The sequence below is a fragment of the Oryx dammah genome, unplaced genomic scaffold (genome assembly GCF_014754425.2).
Source record: "Oryx dammah isolate SB20612 unplaced genomic scaffold, SCBI_Odam_1.1 HiC_scaffold_24, whole genome shotgun sequence".
NCBI lineage: Eukaryota > Metazoa > Chordata > Mammalia > Artiodactyla > Bovidae > Oryx > Oryx dammah.
The window spans coordinates 50,815,477-50,821,142 of record NW_024070208.1 but is presented as its reverse complement, the minus strand read 5'-3'; the positions used below and the strand labels follow the sequence as shown (position 1 = coordinate 50,821,142).

General features: G+C 38.8%; 1 pseudogene; it reads left to right on the top strand.

The window, feature by feature from the left end:
- Positions 1–726: 726 nt before the first annotated feature.
- LOC120883407 lies at positions 727–818 on the top strand (annotated as a pseudogene).
- Positions 819–5,666: the final 4,848 nt, after the last annotated feature.

Sequence of the window (5,666 nt, the reverse complement as noted above, 5' to 3'; positions counted from 1 at the left end):
TGAGGATGGACAGACACAGTGAATGAGGTGAGCTCAAGTGTCATCTTTTAAAGAACTGAATAAAGTTCTGTACCTCCAGGGAAGCTTTGAAGAGGTGGAACCACAGGAAGGTCAAGGTCTTTGCTGTCTGGCCACAGCCAGGTAGAATATTGCTGCCCCCAGGCCCAGGCTGAGGCAGAGGGAGGGGATGAAAAGCCTCCACGTCCAAATCCCCGTATAGGCCTTTATATCATTTGGCTTAGAGGTTAAACCATCTGCCTGCAATGAGGGAGACCTGGGTTTGATCCCTGGGTTGGGAAGATCCCCGGGAAAAGGAAATGGCAACCCAATCCAGTATTCTTGCCTGGGAAATCCCATGGATGGAGGAGCCTGGTGGCCTACAGACCACAGGGTCACAAAGAGTCAGGCGTGGCTGAGCGACTTCATTATCACTATCACTAACAAGCTTAGGCAACTTCATTTCTTCTAAATGTTTGCCTTGCATTTCAAATCAGCTCCCAAGATCCTTGCAGAAATTTGCAAAAGCTTCTCGTGATCTTTTCATTTTCACTGCGGTATATTTGTTTTACAATGTTGTTAGTTTCCGCCATATAGCAAAGTGAATCAGCTATGTATGTACATATATCCCTGCTTTTTTGGGGGTTTCCTTCCCAATTCGGTTACGACAGAGCACTGAGCAGAGTTCCCTGTGTTATACAATAGGTTCTCATAGTATCTATTTTATGCGTTGCCTCTCGGCCTTCTGGCTAAGATCAAGTGTAGTATCTACTCTATACATAGTAGTGTATACATGAATCTCCCAATTACTCCCACCCCCTTCTTTGCCTCCCTTGGTGTCCATACATTTGTTCTCTATGTCTGTGTCTCTATTTCTGCTTTTTAAATAAGATCATCTATACAGTCACCAATTTTTTCAGATTCCACTTATATGTGTTAATATACGATATTCGTTTTTCTCTTTTAGATTTACTTCATGCATGACCATCTCTAGCTCTCTTTGAAAGACAGAGTTCACACAGAGAGAAGGAAGCATCCGCATGGACGGATCAATAAGGTTTTTACCTCTGACTGAAGCCAACTAAATAGATCGATGGAGTTTGGGACCCCCCCGCCCCGGGGCATAATTAAAAGTATGCAAAGTAATAGTCAATCAACCATGGTTGATAACAGTTATGGTTATAAAAGCCTGTGATTCTCTGCTGTAGTGTCAGCACAACCCCCACCTCCCAGCCCTACCATAAGCTTTCCCAAGAGAGAAAGGTATATTTTTTTGTCATGGCTTCTGCATTCAAGACATGCAGAAAAAAACAACAAAAAAAGAAACAGGGGTAAAGAGCCCATGACAGCTTTTGGAGAAAGAAACTTCTCATTTTCTTGAGAAAAAGTGCCCTATATTTTATTCTTTAAAAAAAAAAAAAATCCCTATACAGTCTATTTTTTTCCATTTTGTATTATATTACTATCTCATTTCTTTCTGAAAATTTGGAAGTGTTTTCTCCCTAGTGATAATGTTCATATTTATGACTTTACATAATATATTTAATCCTCTGTTTCTTTGAAGTTTAGAATAGAATAGCAGTTTCTTTGAATTATCACAGATTATAAATCCTTCTTTTATGGTTTGTTGTGTGGGATCCTTATTTAATAAATTCTTGCCTACTCAGTCACAGGGGCATATTTTTTGCAGTACCAATTAACTCCACATTTTGACCAAAGAGAAATTAGCACATGTATTTTTGCTTTCTCATTGCCTCCCTCTACTCCTCTGCCTGGTTTAGCTGGATGATATTATCTTTTTTAGCATTTTCCTTTGTAATGGTAAGTGTAACTGTACGTTTATCCAGTGGATTACCAAGGATGACTCTATGGAAGCAGTTCATGCCAGATGCCAACAAGAAGAACATGCATTGCTCTTTAGAAAATATTTAAGCATAATAAAACCAATTGCAAGTCAGTCTGGTCATTATTACCACAATGCTCTAACAAAACAGTATCACTGATAAAATATTTTTTTCTTATAAGAAGAGACCACTCCACCACCACCTATCCCATTTGTGTGTCTCCATCAGTTGTTTTGTCAATTTAACATTAATATCTTTTAACATTTCCACTCTCCTCTCTTATTATCTCTTTCCAATATCTGTCAGGCTTTGTAACATTTGTGTTGGATTCTAGGCCATATTCCCCATGTTTGTTTATATAGATTCAGAACATACCACCCTTTTCTATATTTTGCCACTTATCTTCTGACTGGCTGAAGTTTATACTTAAGTAATTTTCAGTACACTTGGAATCAAAATTCCCTGCATTGTAACATGTTCCAAATGTTTGTCTTAATACTTGAGGCTTGTATTTATCATTCTAGGTCAAATGTTCTTGGGAAATAGCATGCTCTTTCAAACTGTAGATTCTTTCACCCATTAAAAATTCTAAATATTTTCCTAAATAATTATCTCCTTTTTTCCTCCTTAGGACACCGGTTATGCATATCACCCTTGTCTGTTCATTATTTTTTCTCTAACCTTTTAAACTCTTTGCTTCTGCTTTAATGTGTCCCATTTTTATCAGGTCCCTTATTTACTTCATCAACCTCTAATCTCTGTTGGGCTATTTTGCCTTTAGTTCAGAGTAGTTTTGTCTATATTTTATTTTATTTTTTGCTTTGACCCTCCTGAACACTGCCAGCTCACGCTTTATCTCCTCATAATATCTAACCACCACCTGTCCCTCCCCTCATATTTCTGCTTTGTCTCTTTTCTATATTAGAGCAATTGCCTTTTTAATTTTTTAATGAATGGTGAAATATCTGGTTACAGTTTCCACCTGCCCTGTATTTCTACTGAATATTCTTTATCAATGGTTTGTTTCTTGTTTCCATTTCTTCTTTTTTCTAGTAATAACTTTATATGTATGCTAATTTTTTTTAATTTTTCATCTTTTGAAAGAGGTAAAATTTTCCTGAACCAATTATATGAATGAAGGTCATATCGGCTAGGAGCCATGTCCTGGCTCCTAGTATCCCATAGTATGATCTAAGAGCTCTTTGGGAATTTACTTTTCCCTAGCTATGTGTGTATGTTCCATGGACTATAGCCCACCAGGCTTGTCTGTCCATGGAATTTTCCAGGCAAGTATACTGGAGCAGGTGTCATTTCCTACTCCAGGGGACCTTCTCAATCCAGGCATCAAACCCAGAATCTCTTGTGTCTCCTGCATTGGCAGGTGGATTCTTTAACACTGTGCCACTTGGGAAGCATTCCCTAGCTGTAGAGACTGTCAATTGTTTATAATATGAAGACCCATGCAGTTCCACCCATCACCACAAAGGTGGGCTGCTTTTTGCAAATTGTTTTACTTATGCAATTCCTCCTTTCATCTCATTCTTCAATTCTCAGGAAAAAAAAAAGCCAAGCAGAGGGAAAACTTCCATGCCAGTCAGTGAACCTTGTTCCCAATTTCCTGGCAAAGGTCTTAGTTTTGCACCTCCAAGGCCCCTGCCTTAGAAAAGCACACTGATTTCTGGGATCTATCTAGAGAAACACCTTCTAATTCTTCTCATCCCTCTGTCTGATCACCACCATCATTATACCACTTCATCTACTTTGTTGCTCCAAATTTATGCTGTCTCCCACTTTTCCTGAAGACATATGTTGTTTTCATTTTTCTTGCATTTGCAAAAGACAAAAGGAGAAGAGGGAAATGCCAACTTTAAATGGAAGCCACTGGATCTTCTTACAAAAGAAACAATTCTATACCTAAAATGACACTTAGAGAGCAATCAATAGAAAGGGAGAAGAAGGAAATTCAACTTCCCAGTAGAAGATCTGTTCTTTCTCAACAAAATCATAGTAGTCACTACACACTCTTAGGTTCTGGTTTGTTTTTTACATTGGTTACTATTTCTATCAGGGAAATGCATGACCATGTCAAGTTGTTTGACAGTTTTTGTTAACAAGAAGTTTATGTTACTTCAGTCCCAGATAACTGTCATTGCAAAAGATACTGCTGATTTAATAGCAATTGCCATAAGTTTTAACTCATAGAAGCAGAGACTAGAATGGTGGTTGCCAGGGGCTGGAGGTAAGGGGAAATGGGAAATTATTATTGATTAATATGTGCTAAGCTAAGCCGCTTCAGTCTTGTCCGACTCTGTGCGACCCCATAGATGACCGCCCACCAGGCTTCCCCATCCCTGGGATTCTCCAGGCAAGAACACTGGAGTGGGTTGCCATTTCCTTCCTTGTATAAAGTTTCCTTCCTTGTATAAAGTTTCCTCCCTTGTATAAAATTTCAATTATAAGAAATGAGTAAGTTATGGAGAGCTACTGTACAATAGTATCTATAGTTAACTATAGGGTACTATGCATCATTAAATGAGGATGGATTTCATGTTAATTGTTCTTACCACAAAACACACACATATACATGAGAACACAAGGACATCTTCAGAGATGAAGGATATGTTTAGTATCTTGCTTGTGATGGCATCACAGGTATATGCATATATCCAGATTTATCAAGATATAGACAGTAAATGTGTGGGGGTTTTGGTATGTCAATTACACCTCAGTAAACTAAAAAGCACACAAAAAGTAAAATAAAGCTTTCTCTTAATATCAATGAGACTATGATATATCACACTATAGTACTGAATATATTGACTTTTATTTGAAAACAAAATTATAAAGGGAAAACATAGAATCATTCAACAGGGCAGAAGAACTACCTGACACCCATTGACAGTCAGCTTTTTGCACTTGTGGGTGGCACAAACACTGCTGAAACAAGAGAATTTTCATCACTGAAAGCATCACAAAAATAGCTGTCACATTTGACATTAATGTTAATTGTGGACAAACTGAACCTCTGACAGGTTTTCTGCAGCCAGTAATTTAGTAAAAGTGCTCTGCTTTGGAAAGCCAAGAATGTCAGCTAAAGGTCAACCACCAGGGCTTTGAAATGCCCCCTTTCTGCAACAAGATGTTAAAATTGGACTATTTCTGCCTCAGTCTAAAATTGGAGAAAGCAAACAATAGGTACTAAGTACCCCTACATTACAAAGTGCAGGATGAGACCACCTGTGTAGAAGTTGCAAAGCAAATGATAGGAAATCAGTACTGAAATAGGGCATCTGCCAAGATTTGCTCATCCACTCTCTTGAGGGTATAAAAGGATTGAAGTTTAAAGGGATTGCAAACCAAAACTACTGAAGCCAGTTTGGAAGACCGTAATATTTTCTCTTCCCATCATAGAGGAGGGAAGAGGGCAAATAAGAGAAGCATCAAGTGAATGGCTGAGAATGGGTGACCTTGATTGCCTGGCATACCTGGAGTCCAAGACTGATGTCAGAACCATGCTTGAAAAAGACTGAGGCACAAAGCTGAAGCCCATAGCTATAGAGTAAAACCCTACCCTGGGAACAAACTAAAATTCTTGGTGGGACAAAGATTTGTGAGCATTTTCAGTGGTGAGATGTGGTCCACGTGGGGAAGAAACTGACCTCAAGCTATCTTAAAGTAAACTTTGCTCAGGTGAGTCCCTGAGTGTATGATGGAACCCTGAAAGAGAGACTTGGCATGGAAGGGTCCACTGGATATACAAAGCTTGAGGCTGAAATCATGACAAAGACAATTAGAGAGCCCCTTCAGGAGTATTTCTGCGGCAGC